The 19,654-nt window shown below is 41.9% G+C and overlaps 1 protein-coding gene across 2 annotated transcripts in view; it reads left to right on the forward strand.

Moving 5' to 3' along the window:
- The first annotated feature begins 13,629 nt into the window (after positions 1-13,629).
- The window catches only part of RCAN2 (regulator of calcineurin 2), a 95,899-nt gene continuing 89,874 nt past the window's right edge, over positions 13,630-19,654 (forward strand). Inside the window, exon 1 of one of the 2 annotated variants that reach the window (XM_040598416.1) lies at positions 13,630-13,737. The gene's annotated coding sequence lies outside the window, so the exon portion shown is untranslated. Of the gene's footprint in view, positions 13,779-19,654 lie in introns of both variants that reach the window. The other variant, XM_040598417.1, reaches the window with a different exon arrangement.

A 19,654-nucleotide genomic window follows, 5' to 3' on the forward strand; every position in this document is an offset into this window, starting at 1 on the left:
TTAGGGTACGTGATAAAAAACACATTCCTCCCCACACAGAGAGGAGCACAGAAACAAAAGCAAGTGAGGACCCTGAGCAATGCCCTGCCCAACACCTCCCAGGGCTGGCCATGTCCAGGGCTGACACCCAGCAGCAGCAATAGAAGTAGCTCCCACCTTTTGCGCTGAGGGGGGGAACACTGTCCGGGGGTATGGGACACCTTGTGGGATGCAGGAGAGGGGCAGCTTGTGGTCACGCAAGCGTTACAGAATGCTTAGGGGAAGAACTAAAGGTGGGGAATGGGAGGAATCAACGTGTGTTGGGGAGGAACAAACATGGAAAAATAGAGAGCTAAGGGGATAAAAGGTTAGTTGCACGTACACAGGCTGCTGAGTGACATGCTTGTCTGGCTATGCCATGTGCCTGATCAATGCAGCTTGTCCTGTCTTCTCCTTGTGCTCTGTTTGTAACTCTTTCCCTGGGTGAGGGACTCTGTGTGTGCACACACGGGTGTGGGGGTGTGAGTGCAGCAACGGGAGTGGGACCATGGGTCGGAGGGACCATGGGTCCGTGGTGCCAGCAGCTGGGAGGGAGTGTGGGTGCGTATACTGTAGGGGTGCGTTATGTCAGCATGTGATCACTACCAGAAATCCAACCAGTCTAGCTGGCAAGTAGGTGAAGTGTGTGTCTCCCAAGCTGAGGTATGTGGAGGAGCTGGCTGCTGGAGGGATAAGGGGATTCAGGCTAGCTGCCACAGAACCCGTGGGATCTGGGGATTGACTGAGACCCATTTGTATGTGTGTGTGCAAGTGTGTTTCTCTGGGCAGGAGGCCACCGGGGAGAGCAAGGATTCAGGACCAGCATCCGCAATGTATATGTGTATTTCTATATATATTTTGCACTCTCAGACCTTTGCCCTGATCTGCCAGAGAGGGGAGCAGGACAAAGCCATTGGTGCTGCTTGTGTGAGTGCTGAGCATTTCTGTGTTGGCCAGCGGGGCCTTCAGGGCATGCACACGTTGTATTGTACATGCGTGTTTGTGCATGTGCCTGCTGGGAATCCATGTGCAGCTTCACTGCAGGCCGGACCCAGGGACATGGATCTGTGGCAGCCTTGTCTCTGTCAGGCTACTAGATTTAGCAATGCCCCAGTAGCCTAAAAGTAGTCATGAAAATATTTGTCCTGAAAGGCAGGACATATTTTTATTAAAGTGTAGGCTTTTGGCAGGGAAGAAGTACCTGTTCTTAATAGCAAGAGAGATACCAAACAAGCAGGTGAAGAGAAGAGGGCTTGACTCTGGGATCCCAACACTGTGCGACAGCCCTGTAGTGGATAACAGCTCCATGCACTTGCCATACTTCCCTAGGTAGAAAAAAACAGAGGTGGGTTAGTAAAGCAATGTGGTGGCCAAGTGATAAAGTTAAATGGGGTCTTCTACCTGGAAATAATTCAGAAGCTTCTGGGGGAGTAAAAGTTTTTCCCACTGGGACAGGGTTAAACAGATATTAGGAGGTCATTATGATACCCTCCTCAGGAGTGGATTAACAATACCTAAATTATTCTTCAAGTGTTTGTCCAGTTTGCTTTTAAATACAGCAGTGCTGAGTTTCCACAGGGGGTTTGTCTTCTTATCTGACTCTCCCTACTGTTAGAAACCTTTCCTGCATATCAGTAGCAGGAGTCAGAATAAGGTTTTACTCACACCGCTACCACAAGGGTGTATGAAGTAGGAGATTTTTAAGCCCATAGAGGAAAAAAAATAATGTATTTTGACCTGTCTTTGTATTTCTACCTTCTGTATGAAGTCCATGTTAAAGGGAATGCAGTGGTCATCCCTCAAAAAACATCTTAGAAATGCAGTTGTTCTTCCTCCAGACATGCCATAGGCCAGATCTATCTGAGCAAAACCCATGGTTTGGGCTAGCCCGGACTATATGTTGGTATTCATTTATATTGGGATGAGTAACTCCCATGTCTAAGCCAGTGAAACAAATGGTAGGAGTCTTCTTAATGAGAGAGAGGAAATCTAGAGTTACGTGAAATGAGCAATAAAACTATTTTAAATCAAATTTCCTTTAATATTTTATTGTATACTAAAGAGGAGTTTCAGGTAAAAAACCCACAGAAACCAAACCTTTTTTAGATACTTTCGAGGAAAGTATAAACATTTTCCCTGAAATCATAAATTTCCTGTGGAAATAAAATATTTGACAGAAAACTCATCTAAACATTTTGAATTAAAATTGTTGACCTACTGCAAGTGAATCTTCTCCAGTCAGCATGGTGAAAAGATTAGCTGTCATATCAGCAGCCACCTCCCAGAATAATCATAACTTCTTTTATGTCTTCCCTTTAATGAGCAACACTGAAGGCCCCTCTCATCTGTACTTAGCAGTCAAGTATCTCAAGTGGTCTCTTTCTTTACACTAGTAATGGTATTCAGTATCTTTTCTGTGCCACTGATTGTCACAGAAACCAGAAGTTTAAGCTTAGCACATATACCTCCTGAAAATAGATATCTGGGGACTCAAAAGATACAGCTGTAGCCAGAGAGGTAAGCTAAAAATAATGACTTCCTTTTGAAAGGAAATTAACTCTAAGGCCCTCGATCTGTGCTGTGCCTAAGCACTGTGCCAACCAAAACTCGACTTCAGCATGTGTTTTGCTTTAAGCAAACACTTGAAATGGATTTGCAGAATAAGACTGGATTCCAGTTTAAGCACACGCTGAAGTGCTTTGCTGAACCAGGGTCCAAATGCCTTGGTCACTAACCTGTTGTTACAGTCAGTCTTGGCATCTGTGTTGTAATTTTAAAGATATACAAGGGTTAGTGGAAATACTGAGGGAGCTTTGCTCATTTTAGGTGAAACTGGCAAACGTTAAGGGCTTTTAGGAAAAATATTTTCTTTTCACGGTCACATTTATAGCATAAACCAGTAGGCTTTATTGGCAGCGAGCATCTTTCCCAGTTATTTGGTACATTCTAAATGTGTGGCTCATCACATGGCAAAAAATATTTCCTCTCCAGCGGTATGCTGTGGAAGGGGAATTAGACACGAGAAAGGCATTCAAAAGATAGCAAGCGTTTAATTGAAACAACCAAGGAGAAGCTTTCATCATGTAGCCATTCTGAATGACATTGGACATGCAACTGATTGGCACAGCATTATTTATTTTCTTCACTTTGATCATAAAATTACTAGGAAGGGCTTAATGGAGTTATAAATATCTTGTTTCCATGAGAGTCCTGGGAAGATAATTATAGCCCTAAAGTCTTCACAAAGATAAAGCATTCATAAAATGATATTATCCGAGGACTCCAATGGATAATGCAGGGAATTCTGCACTCTATTGCCAGCTCTCCTATTGACTCACTGTGCTCTTTGGGAAAATCACTTCATCCCTCGGTGACTCAGTTTCCTCTTCTATACATTGGGGTAATAATGATAATTACCCACTGCTGCAAAGACTGTATGGATTAAAAGTTGTAAGTATTACTCATACCTGTCAGAGCAGTCAAGCCTGCGTATTGATAGTAATGGATGTCTGTAAGACTTCGGATGAGCTGTGCGCTCTCCTGAATTGGAACTGTCATATCTGCGTAACTGGTAAATCACATTACTTCTAGAGTTACAGTCGAAAAATTCAGAAGATTTTAAGCCTCTTAGTTCACACTTTTTAAGATGCTGAAGAAACAGCTGTATCTCAGACTCTTCAGAAATATTTTGGTTTTAATGTAAAGCTTGGAATTTAAAGGCTATGGTCAAGTTTCTTGTTAAGTAAAAAGACAACATCCTTTCATAAAGCCAAGGACTATGGTGAAGCATTACCTATAAGGTTGTCTAGCAGCTACCAGTGAGATAGGAGCTACATCTACACTCTGCCTTTCCTAAGCTGTATCAGGCTTCTTCACTTATGGACTGCTTCCACTGCATTAGAAATTTGATGCATCATCTTTCCCAAGTACCAGCAGAGTATTGGAGCAACAAGCATTGAAAGAGTTTAACCTACAAGTACAGTGCAACTATTACTGTTAAATCTTTGCAGCTTTGAAAAGGACAAGTGAGGAAGGAGTCATGGCAAATGAGCAAACAACTGGGCCCAAGCTCCAGTGAGATGCTGTACCTGAAGGGGATAACGTGGATTTTGGATATGAAAACGGGAACAACTGTGCTGGAGAGGAGATACTACATCTCCTACTGATAGCACTGTAACCGCCCTAGCTGTGACTTGAAAAGGCTGCTGATAAATTTGAGAGAGATCAGAGCTGAATCAGAAAGTTGATGAAAATGTTGCTAAACCTGCCAAGCCTTGGAGTCAATCTGGTTAGCTTAAGAAAGGGAATGCTCAGAAGTGACTTGAGCACAGGCTCAGGATACCAAAGTTCAATAACAGATGGGCCTTTGGAGCGTGCTGTACCTTTCTGCAGCTGACTGAAGTGAAAATGAGCAGATTCCCACCTGAAATGAGGTAAAAATGCAGGTCAGAAAATGGAACTGTTTTACCAAGGTCTGAAATTACATTTCTATATTAATATTCCTGAAAACCAAATGGCATTTTTGTGAAACAGAAGCTTTTGCTGTGGGGTGTGTGTGTATTCCTGGGGTGGAGAAAGGAGGGAAGGGCTACCTGATTTCTTTTCAGGAATTTGCAAAACATAAATCAGAGAAGTCTGAAGACCTAAATTCTCTATACAGGCACTCCACTTCCAGAAAGCAACTTTTAGGTAGTCTACAAAGGCAGAAAACATCTTTCCTGAGGGTATAATACCCTACACAAAGAAGACATCAGATTAGGTAATCACAGCTGGCCAGAGAAGCCTAAAGCCAAGGATTCTTTACAACATATAATTAGGGAATGGCAAGACTGGGCATTCACTTTTCCCTGGGTCGTTGCTCAGAAACAATTACCAGTGATTTTTGTGAACATCTGACTCAAGTAAGAGCCAAGTGAGGCTCTATGGATGTAGTCCTTGGTACTCTATTTCCAGACTCCTCTAGCTGTGGGGTCTTGCACTAGTAAAGTATGCTTCAAGCTGAAGATAGGGTTCTGTCACTCTCATGTCAAAGGTCTCAATTGTTACTAGACTTGACTTTTGAATTTAGCACAAACGTTTCAGTGGGTTTAGTGTTGGTCTTTGTTACTGCTGACACAGATCCAGAAGCAATTTCAAGGCATTGGCCTTTTATCTGGCCTTTATTCTGAAAACTGTCATTGCTCAAAAAACCACTAAGTGTGTCCTTCTGTCTGCATGATACCAAAAGAAAATCAAATGCTTTCCAGTATCATGACATGGCTGCCAGAGTGTGATTCCCATGTTAAAATGAATAGATAAGCAGTGTGAGATACTTCAGAAGTTCTAGTCTTTACATAATTAATTACAGCTCAAGATACTGCCTTTGACTCTCCTGTCCAAATCTTGGTATTATCATTTACTGTTTTAAAGCTTGTTTATAGAACTAGAATAATACACAGATAAAAAAAGGATGATTACAAAGGCATTTTCAGGCATTAAATCTGAGGCTTGAAGTTCCTTTTTCTGAAAAAAATAAAGCAAAAAATGTTTTACTATCTGAAAACCTGGCAACATGAACTGAAATCAAGCATCACTTTGTTAGAAGCCAGTCTCATCACAATGATCTGGTTGTTCCCTTAAAATAATAGAAAGGCCTGGATCAGCAGGAGATGGTTATGCTCTGTCCTTTGGGTTTTAATCAACATATTCAGCCCTGCTAAATTTTTCTTACAGACTCTGGCCTTGCACTCTGGTTCAGAGGCTTTGTGGGCAGGCGCAGTTTGCATGTGTGGGCATATGGGTCTGTAGGAACAAACTGGGTAATGAGTTCTCTACGTACCCACAAGCCAGGACAAATCCAAGTGACAGAATATAGCAAAAGCTGCAATCACTAAGGCATCTGCCCTGAGCTACCACACCTGACAGCACTGAGCTGCGCAGGATACCTTTATCGCTCCACACAGAGACGCACCAGTGTTGGCATCTTTGTGCAGGGGTTGAAGGTGGAAGCTGGGCAAAGGATGGGAGCTGGAGTCCTACCTTCTGGATTCTGAGCATCTCACAACCTGGGAGCATGCAGTGCCACTGGATGTCTTGATGCACTTGTTGTCTGTAGGTGACATCTCTAGCACAGGCTCTTTCTGCAGATTTACACAATTCACAGCACAGTGAGCTTCTTCCAGAGGTTGCATTGGAGCAGCCCAAGGACAGAATCTAGAGCAGAGGCCCTGTTTCTTCTCTCCTTCTCCTTTTAACTTCCTTTTATTGTTCCATCCTCCTTGGGAACATCACTAGTGTCTTTTTTCCCCCTTCCCAGCTCAGCTGTAAACCCAGCTTACCCTTTCCTTCAGGGTTTTCAGATATCCAGGCTGCCAAACATTTGAACATCTTAAAGGTGGAGTGCAACACTGCAAGGGTAAGACTGGCAGATCAGTGCCAATAGGACATAATGGTAGGACATAATGCCTGGATGGACTGGCTATGTCTTTTGGAGCTCTGTCACACTGCTGGGGGAGCAGGAGGAAAGGGTAGAGACTTCCCTCTGGCAGGTGTTGAAAGACACTCTTCAGAGGTTGCTCTGCCACAATGACTCTGTGTCATCGAAGCTATGATTGCCCAAGAATATCTGTGTCATGAAGATCATTTCCATTTTGCCATCTCCAGTGCTCACCTCACACAAGTGCTGGCAGTTTGTAGGCACTGGCACCATCTAGGGGCCAAGTGTCAATCATTGATAATATTTCTAGAAAAGCAGTGCCATAATATATACAAATAATACTAATACATATAAGCATACACTAACATAATGCGTCTAAACAAAACATGTCTTAGTATTAGTGTTGAAAAAGGCCATGTGTGTACGTTTTTACTTCTAGGCACAATTCAGGCACAAAAATACAATCTCAGTTGCTACTTACCTGCTTGAGCTGCTTATTTTCTATGAACTGAATGTGTATGTGGCATCACATGCTGATTAATAACTCATCATTCACAATCCTCTGCTTCCAATGATATTCCAATTATGCCTTCAAAAGTCACCTGAAAGTGTCAGAATAATGAATGAAGGTTTCAGAAGGAAAAGAAAAACACAAAAAGCCTTAAAACTATGGATCACACTTTAAGAGAATGAAACAAATGATTTTTTTATGATCTCTCAATATAAACAAAACTCCTTAATTGACATTTTTTAAGGCCTTTCTGTGTCAATCTCTATAATGGATAAAGATAAATAAAAGGCAAAGAAATCTAGTACAATGGACTTCTCTATCAAACCCATCTAGCACTGCTTCAGAACTAGGGCTCCTAAGTTCTATTTCTCAACAACTAATAAACAGTAATTATACAAAGTCCACAGTCACAAAAAGTCACTTTCAAAAAAAGTCACTTTTGGTATCAAAACAGGTGGGTTTTTTTCACTTAGTTGATCAAAATGCAAATGTGTTACAAAGTATTTATGTTGCTTCAATTTTGTTTATACCAACCAGGACTGGTGAAAGACTCAGAAACAATAGGGGATTGCACTGGGAGTTACTGGTGTAGCTACTTCAGTGCTATGGAGTTCAGTCTTGCACTTCATTACCTACCTGAAGATTTGCCAGGATTTTTTTGAAACTCAGAAAGAGACTCATTTAGTTGTAGCAACTATTTTCAGGATATATTCTAATTGGCTAACGTGTTTAAACTAGAAGATTGCTTAAACAAATAACAACCTCCAAGAAATCAACACAGGCAGCTCCTTATAAATCCTTATGACTTAAAGAGAAAAGGCTATTTGCTATATAGGAGTAAATTGTGGCTTGCAGTTAATTACCCTCTGTGGCCTTCTTCTTAGAACATATAAAAATAGTATTTCTAATATCTTTGTTTTCTTAGTTGTTTACATTCTGAAGCAGATTAAATAATATAGCCATCTCACTCTGTATTTAGATACCGAAATAAGCACCTTGATTTTTCAGAGCACCTACAACTCTGAGTTGCACAGTGCTTCTGAAAATCAGGCCATTTATTTAGGTGTCTATATTTAGGTACATGAGTTTGAAGCGTTTGGCTTGAGGTTACATAGCTATGGCTCATTGCATTTTTTTTTTATTTCCATTTGGGTCACAATGGGCAAGTCACTTCTAATAATTCTCATCACAAATCTAAGAAATAGCAGGAGAGGTGGTAAGAATTACTTACTAAATACCATCACGATGCTTAGCACTTCCTCAAATACTGAAGTTTCCTTCCCAGAGAATTTCATTCTAAAAAAAGAAAGAATTCAGTTCATCAGAAAGGTAAGGCAGTAGAGACTGAACTTATATTCTGGTTAAACTGTGCTCATTTCCTGGATTTTATTTGTCTGGCTTCTTTGTCATTCCCTCTATAACCTTATGATCATTTTGACAAGCCAGATGTTTTAGCTTCCTGTAATTTGATTGGATAAATCCTAGAAACCAAGTGCTTCTACTTGTTAACACACGGCAGCAAACCACAGTTCATTCTTGAGTAATTTCAGCGGCCATTATCAGTCATGCTGTTTAATTGTGACTATACCTCCAAGACTGCGTTGGAATTTGCACAGTAGCTTGCACAGGCCTTGACCTTAGCGAACCAGTCATGAAACAAACAGTCTAAAACTCTGCAGCAAGAAGATCACTGGGAAAAGGACATCAAGAGGAAAAGACAATCTTGTAAAGAAACAAGGAAATCAGTTTCCTTGACATCTTACACCTGCAGTTTGTCATCCCTCTATTTCACAACATGAGATGCTTGTAGCTTTGGTAGCAGAAACATTCACAATCAGGGATTCACATAGCACTGCCTTCATTTTGCATCAGGATGATAGCCAAGGAGAAATAGGCAGCCCATAGGTGCAAACAATAATCTTAATCCTTGTCTTTCAGGATCCTCATTCAAATAGGAGAATTTAAATCTGGCCATAATATTTCAGATTTGAGAGAACTGTACTTGTATTTTAAGGATGTTATTTGTTACAGAACAAAATACTTTTTTTTTTCTTTCTTGAAAAGGAGACTGTTTTAAAAATCAACAAAACCCGCTTTCCCCCTTGATCTACCATGCATCTAGGCTAAGAAAACACCTCTTGGTTAAAAATATTCCCTAACCAGAAATTGGGACATAGCATTTATGTTTTCTTCAAAAATGAGGGTTAGCTGTAAGGTAATAAAGCTCTATTTTGTGGGACTTTATGTTAGATATGGAATGTCAAATCAAAACCTTTTTTTTTCAGACAACTTTCACTCTCAGAAGTGGATGGAAAATGTGAAGACACTTTGTTCCTGTTCTCATTGCCTTAAAAAACACAAGACTCCTGTCTCTGTCACCCTGAAGATGCTCAGAAACAAAAGAGATATACCAGAAAGCAAAAGAGCCAAACACAGGGGCTGTCCCACTGCAAGACTGGGAGCTGAGGGGTTCCCAGAGAGGTGCGACAGGTTCTCCCCACTTGCCTGACCCCCATATACCAGATTTGGAAAGAACCAGCATCCCTGTGTACAGCTGAAACATGTGCCTCTCTGCATCTCCAAGCCCCCAAAGAAGGAAATAGCCCTGCTCCATGATCAGCCTGCTCATGGAGTATCATGTCCAAGGGCATTACAGGCACTGAAATTCTACAGCAAGCAAAGGATAAGCTCCTTTTCTGCAGCAATTTTTCATTTGTGCAATTACTATTCTTGTACCCAGAACTGCGCAAAATGCTCTGTAGATTAAAAAAAAAAAAAAAGAAAGAAAAAAAGACAAAAAAAGACAGCCTTTGCTTTGCACATTTTATTTAAACATCTGCAATACATGACATCTAAGCTGCTTTGCAGTTGCTACACACATACAGGATGGAAGTGAAGAGGTGTCGAGGCAATGTTGTCTCACTGTACTGAGTGACTGGGTGATAAAATAACAGATGAAATTCAGGACTGATAAGTGCAAAGTAATGTACATGGGAAAAAATAACCCTTACTATACATACATAGACACGGGTTCTAGTATCACTTTTGCTGCAGCAGATCTGGAGGTTGAAGCAGAAAGCTCTCTGAAAATGGTAGTGTGGGGCTAGGAAGCGATTACAAAGGGGAACAATGTTAAGAATTAGTAGTTCCCCCCTTAGCTGATGAGGGGGCCCCCAAAGTCATAGGACTTTGTTGCCCATATGCTCAGAGTTCCTCTGAGTCCCTCTGCCATACAGCTCTTGCCTATTCCAGATCCAGCAAAATTCAATAGTAATTTTATGAGAAATAAAGTTATAAAGAAAGCAGCGCTTTCTAGCAAAATTAGAAAGGATAGAGAAGATGGAGATAAAGTTTCACACTGGAAATAGAGAAAACCACATCAGCTTGAAGGGAAATCCAATTAAAGTCTGGAAAATAATGGTGGTGAGAAGATCAAAAAAGAAATTTCATTTACTGCCTCTATAACAAAGGAACCCTTAATAAAACAAGTGAGGAAGACTCGGAATTGTTTTTACACAGTGAAGACTTATCATGGCATGGCACACTGTGGAAAGCAAACCCACAAATGGGTTCAAAATGAGTTAAGACAAACTCCTAGAGAACAGGAACATGGCAGCTGTTAAGCATAGTAGCTTGGATAATGAGTTCCAGAAATCCCTACCTCATTAGTTGGTGGAAAATTACAAGGTAAATAGAGGAAGAGTACCTGTCTATTTTTATGCTGTTTTACTAAGCATCCAGTCTTGGCTGCTGGCAACAAGATACAGTGCTAGGTGGATCCAACTGTGGTTTTATATTCTAAAAAAGTAACAGAAATAATCAAGAGTATGGTAACGCTGAGGTAGTCAACATTAATTTTACTTGCTTTATCCTCTAATCTCCAGGCTCAGCCATTTGCAAGAAATCATAATCCATATCTGGCCAAAGAATTTGGGATTATCCCAGTGAACAGGAATGTAAAAGAAGCGGTGTCCACTTCTTGAGAATCTACAGATTTTGAGACATTACTCATTTCTTCTGAAAAGAGAAAACTTTGTCACAAAAGCTCCTGCAAAGGGTGCAGGACTGAGTCAGTGTTTGCATTCTGATGATCAGAAATCAGCCTAACATAGGAGGCCAGAGTATTTTAGTTAGGGTACTTTAGTTGCATTGAAATTCACCGTGGTTGCTTCAGCACATTTGAGAGGCCGCTTTTGCTTGCAGATTAAATCTGTAGATAAGAAGCAGGTGCAGACTGAAGATAATGAGCAGCTCAGGATTTGGATCAGATGGGCTAAGCCTGTGCTCTGAGATATCAGTAACAAAACTCCCCCTCAGTTCTGTGGGAGCAGGCCTACAGCACTGCTTGCAAATCTTGCAAGTGGCAGCTGTTTTATCATCTCCTTTGGTATTCTTTCCAGAATTTCAGCTTCCTCCAGATTTTGGCACTCTACAACTACTTGGGTTGTGGGAAGATGCCCACAGCATTTAGGAAGCACAGGGTGCCTACTCAGGCTGCACTGCCCGAATAGCACCGGAGGCTAGGTGGGTGAATGCTGCCACTCCAAGAAGAACATACTCTCAGTTGCTCTCACTCTCTTATTTTTGCAGCACCACTTTTCCATGTCTAAATAAATATATTATTTTGTGACCTTTACTAATATAAATCTTCAATGCTTACAACAGGGAATATTAAAAACCCTGCAAGTGTGCCATTCTCATTATTCTCTCATTTGAAAGACATTTTTACTGCAAAGGGTGGGATTTGGTTATTTTTCCCCCTTCATCTTAGCAATAATGTCTGGATGCATGTACAAGTCAAAGTACTGACTTATGCATTCCTGATCTTTCCTGAACAAGGGTTAGCTTGCTTTCATAACTGTAGAGACTCCCATTTTACTGCAAGGAATGCATATGTTAGGGCAACTTCATCACAATGAAAACATTCTTCCCAATATGAAAAAGAATAAAATTTGAGACTAGCTACCATGAATGAGACACAGTTAGGAGGTATGGGGATGAAAAGACACAAGAAAATTGTATAACGTGTAGGACAGAAAAAGCACGGTGGGTGCTCTTCCTACTCAGAATATTAAAATACAACATCATGCAAAGGGAATGCATGTAAATGGAGACCAAGGAAGATATCCTACCAGGTTTAATATTTAAAACAAAGACCAAAACAACAAGCATGTAGTTTGATATAAAGCCTGATTAGCTTATATTGACACATCTTTGGTTCCATAGCTTGCTTTCTTTTCTGCACAGTGCCTAAAGCAGTAAGATCATGGTCAGGGATTTGTATTTCAGGCACAAAGATAAAACAACAAGAAATAATAGTTACTACTATCTGTTACCTACAATGTATTAAAAAGTAAAAGCAGAACCAAAGAAGAAAGACTGGAAGGTGTCTAAACCAGATATGCATCAAGGCATAAGTCAGTCCTTAGTTAATGGGACCAGGAAGAAACTCTTCTGTTGCAAGTATAACAACAATCTACAATGCATTGGACTTTGGTATTTGCAGAGATGAGGTGGGATACAGTATTGATCTAATTATAACATTTTTTTCTGCTACTATTGGAAAGTGCAGCTAAAAATAGCATATGGTTTGTTAATATATTTTTAACTAATGGAGAATTATTCCTTCCATGGATTTTTTAATAGGGTATTTGATAATTATATGGGAGTCTTTTAGCTCTTCATTATATTCTATAGATTTTCAAAGCCATCTTTACAAAAACCTATTTACATTTCTGTATCACCTTATTGATTAAATCCCTCCGTATTACATTCCAAAGCGAAGAGACTTCGCAAAAGCAGCATTAGCCTCTGACGCTTAGCAGTCTTGGACATACAGCTGGAAGAGAGAAAATAGCCCTTCCTTTAATACAGCATGCCTTGGAGGTATCTGAATGCTTTCTCTTCTTTTGAAAATCACGACCACGATCAGCCTTTTGCCACGGTAACCATGACATCCCTCAAGAGTCCTACAAATGCACATTCTGGCCTTGTCTGTAACAGGGCGATACACCTTATTCACCTGTTAGTCTGCAGATGGAGAACTGGATCCGTTCCAGAGGGAACTCTTGCTTGTCGGTGGTCAGAGGTGGGAACGGCTCTCGGGAGCTCCATCCCCCAGGGGCAGTTAGGCCCCTTACAGAATCACCGGGGGATGGTGTGTGTGTGTTGGTGGTTTGCCACTAAAACTCTGGCGAGGTGTGCTGGCACTGTGTGGGCGTCCACCCCACCTCTCTCCATCTCATCCCACCTCACATCTCCCTACCCATCCCACCCGACTTCACCCAGCCCATATCTCCCTACCCCATCCCACCTCACTTCACCCCACCTCACTCACCCCATCCCTCCCCATCTCGGGGTAGGGGGGCCGACACCCTGAGAGACAGAAGCTTTGCCACGCACTAGTAGCGAGGACACAAACCGCTGCCTGGTTCCTACCACTCCCCGGGCGCCGGGGGCGACATGAGGCCCTCGCCCGCCCAGCCGTCCCCACACGAGCCGGGAAGGCCACCGGCCCCCGCCGCCCACGCTGGTAACCGACACCCGGCGCGGGGCGGTGGGAGGCGAGAGGCGGGGCCAGCACAGGAGTAGGCGGGGCCAGTTTGATCCACGCATTTTTATTGGTGGATCCCGCCTGCTTGTTTGGGTGGAGGGGTTTGCTGATAGGGTTGCGGCGCCCCCTCATCCCTCCCGCCTCGTCCTCCACCTTTGCCTCAGCGGCGCGGGCAGGCGAGAGGTGCGCGGTGCTCGCTGAGGAGCTGGCGGCGCGGTCCTCGGGGCTCGGCGGCGATAGGTGAGGAGGGCGGGGAGGCGAAGACGAGCCAGCCGCAGGAGGTAAGGGCGGGGCCGCTGCCGTGACGGGCTTCGTCCCCGGCAGGGTCGCCCGGTTGCAGCCCTGCCCTGCCGACCTGGCGCCGTGCGCCCGCCGTGGCGGTGTTATGTAACCGCCCCGCCGGCTCTTCCCACGGCGCCCGCGGTCCTGCCCTCTCCCCGGACCAGCTCTTACCTCGGGGGCTCCGTTCACCGGTGCCTTTTTTGGACGCGGGGGGCTGCGGGGCGAGCCCGGGGCTTCTCAGCGTTCGGCCGTCCTCCGGTGGGGGTCGGTGCCCGCCGCGCGGGTGGCTGGAAATGGCCGGTGGGCCGGGGGGGAGGCGCGCGTGGAGGGAGGGCGCCGCGGCGGCTCGTCCTGCGGGGCTGGGGGCTCGTCTGCTGCGGGGGAGGGGGGCCTGGGCAGAGGAGGGAGCGACCCCGGGACGGGGGGAGGTGGGGGGAGTTACAGCCCCGCCGAGGGTCGGCTCGGAGCAGGTGGGCGCTTGCAGCCGTGCAGCCCTGTCCCGGCTCCTCGTTACAACTCGAGGCTGGCGTGCAGGAGTCGGAGCGAAGCCCGTATCCCTGAGGGAGGCTCTGCTTGGGCCGCTCTAAAGTTAGCTGCAGCATCCCACGCCGCTGTTACATGATGCTGGTATAACAGGTAGCTCTGCAAAATTGTTTTTTTCCCCGCCTCTCCTAGATTCTCTTGTGTCTCTTTAAAATATTTTGGTCTCTTTACTACTTCAGATTGGAGTATAATCTGGTTTCCTAAAAGGAAAATGTATAGTAGGTTTATACAGCTGAAAGAAATAACAGAAATGAGAGTTTATGTAGTTTATGATGAGAGAAGTGAGAGTAAGTGTAGTTTTGTCAGGGGTTATGCTTTGCATGAGCTTCTGCGTTAGGCTTTGAAGTTCTGAACTTAAAAATTGGTTTGCTTGTTTACCTAGTTAAAATGGTTGCCCTGTAGAAAAGGAAAACTCTTTCAATGAAAATAGGTAGTCACTGTAAAGAAATCCTGCTGCATTTATTCTTGCAGTAAAACTAAATTATACAGTTGCACGTCATTCCTGAACAGGTGGAAGTCTGAATACTGTGAGAGTATAAAACAATCTGAAAAACTACAAATGCATCACAGTAAACAAGGATAGAGGAAGTTTTTCTGTAGATCACCTTTGTTAACTGGTACCTTTCTTGAACAGCAGGTAGTGTCCCATTCTTCTTTAACTGCTGAGGAGGAGTTGTCATCTATGTGATCTAGTTTGGCTGTCTTCTTCCAAATACTGTAGTCTGTATTCAGATTCAGTGGCTTGGTTTGTTACTGTTTGTATTGAAAATGTTTGTCATTGCTTTGGTGTCCTTGAATGTTTTTTAAGTTATAAATTACTTCTGTGTAGCAGCAGAATATCCTTTTCAAGGGAAGTTTGAAATCTTATTCCAAGTCAGAAGATACTCAAGACGCCATTATAAGAGTTAAACACTTGAACAGCTCCTGTTGCATGTAGCTCTGAAATACAGGGTTTCTTTCTTTTTTTTTTTTTCTCCTCTGAATAGGGAAAAGGAAAGTAGGTCTTCGTAAGAATTGGGGTATAGTTATGAATTTTATGTTACAGGCTAGAAGGCTATTAAATGAGTGTTCTACTGACCCCTGTGTGAGGTGACAGGATCTGGCTGAAGGCCAGTGACGTTGTAATACTTCGTGCCCCTTATAAAACTGGCTCGCTTTAAATAGAGTAGCATGGAGGCCAAGTGAAGGTAGTCAGAAAGCTTGTTCTGGTTTCTTTAGGTTTGGGGATGTTTTTTTGTTCTTTGACTACTTTAATCAACCACTGTGGTTACCATAGTAACCTTAATCATCATCCAGCTCCTTGACTTTAAGAACGGCATACAAAATCTTCACACCTGGCATTGGTTGCTCAAAATGTCATCTTCCTATTGTGGAATGGGGCTGGAGTCTTAGGGTTGGGCACCAGTGTCTGCTGACTTATTTTCTCCAGGACTGGAGATACAGATTGCTTAGCAAGGCATTGCCGGCTGAGTTCTTTACTGGTCATAGGATATATCCCTGGCATGGGAGGCACGGCTGAGCCTTCTGAGCAACATGCAGGTCTTTAACAGCTTGAGCTGGCCAGCCCTGCTTTAGATGAATAAAAGTGAATAGTCCCTTTGGATGTTAAAAGCTTCCAAAAATAGTTACAAAGTCTCAGCTAAATTTAATATGGCTAGAATGTCAATGGAAAGGATTAGCACATTTGGGATTTGCACCAATTAGCATTAAAAAAAATAAATCATCGTATCTGCCACTTCTTTGAGAGGAATAGTGGAGATTGATGATGTTTTTGTGTGGGGCTAACCAAACTGCAGTTAAAATGTGAGTGGATTTCACGGTACCAGTAACTCTTATTACTGTAAGGGGAATAGTCATCCAGGTAGGAGATGCAGAGGTGAAGGTTGAGAGAAGGGGTTACTGTAGCCTCTATTGCTTTTGAAACTGCAGTGGCTCATTAATCCTGTCACATGAGGTCCTGTTCTGCTCTAATAAAGTAAAATGTCTCCCTTTAAGTCTATGGGAGCTTTCCATAGCGAAGAACTGACACCATATAGAAATAATACTAATCTCCAGTGTTCATTTTGCAAAATGGAATGAAGTTTCAGTAGGTTACTACTATCTGAACTTCCCTGTTGTGCCTTCTGCCAAAGTATTCAGTGTGGCTCCAGTTGATTTCAGCAGGATTGCATCCTTAGCCTTCTAGCTTGTAATATAAAATTAATAACTATAGAAATTGGTGACTGCTTTCATTAAGTCAGTGAATATTTTAAGTAAAAACTGATTCTTTCAGTAAATTCTTACTCAGTGGGTTTGGTTCTTCCCCCCCAACCCCCTTGTCCTTCGAGTTATGGTAAAACTTGCTGGTTTTTTACCCATAGGAGAGAGGTGGAATCCCTGCACTTTCTCTGGACCCTTCTAGAAAAAACAACTGCAAATTTTCTTGCTTTGTATTTTTTTCCCCAAAATCTTCTTAATTCCTGTAGAGTATGGTTTCCAGGTTTGCACTTAAGACTCAATAATACTTTTAGTTTACAGTGACTATATTTAAAGCTTCTATTTGTAACATTTTGTTTGTTTTATTCTATTTTTAGTCATGTTGTTTGTCATGGCAAGCAGTGTTTAATAAAAAAAAGTAAAGTTTCCTAGTGATTTCAAGGGATATGTGCCTGTTACTTGATGTTGCTCAGGGAGTTGTGGGTTTTTTATTATTCTGGTTTTTATTTTTAAAAAAACTCTTAGGACAGGAAAATAGCCACCGAGGAAATGCCTCATTAGTTTCCATAAAAACAGTGGGTAAATCTCTGTGCTTGGTGGTATAAGGCATTGGTCCATTCAAGCTCTTCATGTGCTCAAGTTGTCTTCATTCAGTAAAATTTCAGCTGAAGTACTCTGCTCTGTAGAGGTGTAACTCCTTAACAAGATGCACATCTTTGCTCTTTCAGTTTTACAGTAAAAAAGCAATACTTTTTGCTAACAATTTTTCAAATAGAAACTTCAGTAAGCTATTACTGTTTGCCAATGAATATAATTTTCTGATGGTCTCTGCTAATTTTAGAGGTGCACCATGTCTAAAACCAGTGTGGTAACAGAATGAACACATAGCTCCCACCTGGAATCTCTACAGAGCTTTCGGTTAAACTGTCCACACAGTGGCTGCTATGGTTTTCCAAGGGTTAATAGCGTTGCACTCTTAGGGTACTCTATTCTTTGTAATGTATTTTGTGACTTCAAAGTCTAGTGTTGGAACCCTACACCAAACTCAAAAATAACTTAAAGCCCACCCAGATGTAACCTGGGTTCTTAAATAAAGGGGAAAGGGAGAAGCAAATGCCCAACTCGGTTTGTACTCATTACGTTTTAAAAGAAAGATGATTACAGTTTAATGTTATGTGGATGTCTGTCTTGGTTTTTTGGTGATATAAAAGAGACCATAAGGGGTGGGGAGTTGATTTATTTTGTCAAAAGCTGTGGAAAGGAGCTTTAATATAAATGGGAATGTGATCCAGTGATTGTATTGTAGTTACGTAAAAGATAACTTTTAATTGGGTTTATTTTCTATGTCAATCCAGTTCATGGATTATACAGGATTTAGAATTAATTGTTTTAAGGGATTTGAAATGTAAATTCTTTTGTTTTAAATTAGTAGAATAATTGGGAAGAGAATATTTTTTGACAGACTACTGCCTGGAAGTGGCTAAGTAAACTTAGAAGAAGTGACAAAACACTACCACCGAGAAAACACCCGGGGCTTAGGTGCTTGACAGACATAACAGAGGATATGTATTTATTACTTGTTTTTTATTTATGTGTGTGTGTGTAACGTTACAATGTAGGAAAAGGTAAGATTTCCAGCTCATGACTGTCTGAAGATAACTTCTGATACAGTAATTTACGAAGTTCATGCAGAGGTGTGAAAACTCAGATTATAATTCCATGAATGCTTTAAGTAGGTTAGTTGCCTAAAAGTACAATCCTAACCTTTGCTTGTTGTCTGTCCATTCACAAAGCTGGCCCTCTTCTTTTCTTGCTACAAATATTCACGCAGTAATGAAGTGAATCAGGTCAGTTATCTACCTAATGGAGTTAAACACAAACTTTTTTCATTAGGCCTGGTCTTTTCTTTTAATTGAATCAGTTTGTGTGGTTGTGCCGTGAATTGGATCAGGAGGTGCTTTCTACACTATAGAAGGTGTTGGAAGGAGAAGCCTGAGGCGCACAATGGACTGACTATGTTGCATCTTTTGGCAGAAGTGCTAGTTTGTCTGGTCAGAGTCCGAACTTACAGCGCAAGGGTTTGAAGTATGCTAACAAACATTGTTGATTCAAGTACATTTATGCCCTCTGATTTCTCGTTGAGCTCAGACTCATGGGCAGTTTATTTTTCTTGGGGAATATCTGTGCTTTATTAGTGAGATTTCTATTTTAATTGTGGTGCAGTACGTGGCACTTGCCACGTAAAATTTATGAAAAAATAGTTATTCCTTATGGATGTTTTTAACTGTGCAGGTCCCATCTTAAATTGTGCAGAGGATTTAATAATCAGGATATTTTAAGTTTACTTGCTAGTGGAGGGAATACTGATCAGAATTCTGGGTATATCTTAAGTGTAGACGAGGCATGTGCATGGATACACACCTTATGTACAAGTCATTAAGAAGAGGTGGTCAAAAGGCATACAAAACAGTGGCTTCCTTAAGAAGACTTGACCAATACCCAAGTCCCACTGAGCAAATCTCCTTCAAGAACTGACTGAAAAAATCAGCAAGCTTTTCTTGTTAAAGGGCCCTTGCAGAGCAAAACTACTGCTGCATAATGGTAAAGTATTTATTAATTTCTAATTTCAGATGGCACTTTGAAGCCTAGAGATTGTGGAATCACTTGCTATAGTGCATGCTCATTTCCTTATTGCCAACTAAGATGATTAAAAAACTGAACTTGGCATGGTTGTAACTTAAAGTCCTGTTCTGTTGCTTGTCATAGTGGTTTTGCTTAATTCTTAATTTAAAAGCTTCCTTTCCGATCTAGTACCTTATAATATGGTTCCATCAGGAGCAAACAATAAACAGTTCAGTGAAGAAACCTGTAGACTTTTCTGACTTCTGTCAATGTATTGAGATCCTCTACTTCTCTGTACACAGTAATAGCTTTGTTATGCATTGGGGAACGGGATGCATGAAGCTTGTTAGCTGCCATGATCTTTAACATTACTGTCGTACTTTATAGTGAAAGTGAAGCATATGTATTGGACTAAAAGTACAGTTTGAGAAATTGGCTAATATAGAAATGTGTATGGAAAACAAATCAATATACTGTATTGCCTCTCTTGTGCTACTTTGTCTCTAAGTTTCAT

Source organism: Falco naumanni, chromosome 6 (genome assembly GCF_017639655.2).
Source record: "Falco naumanni isolate bFalNau1 chromosome 6, bFalNau1.pat, whole genome shotgun sequence".
Lineage (NCBI taxonomy): Eukaryota > Metazoa > Chordata > Aves > Falconiformes > Falconidae > Falco > Falco naumanni.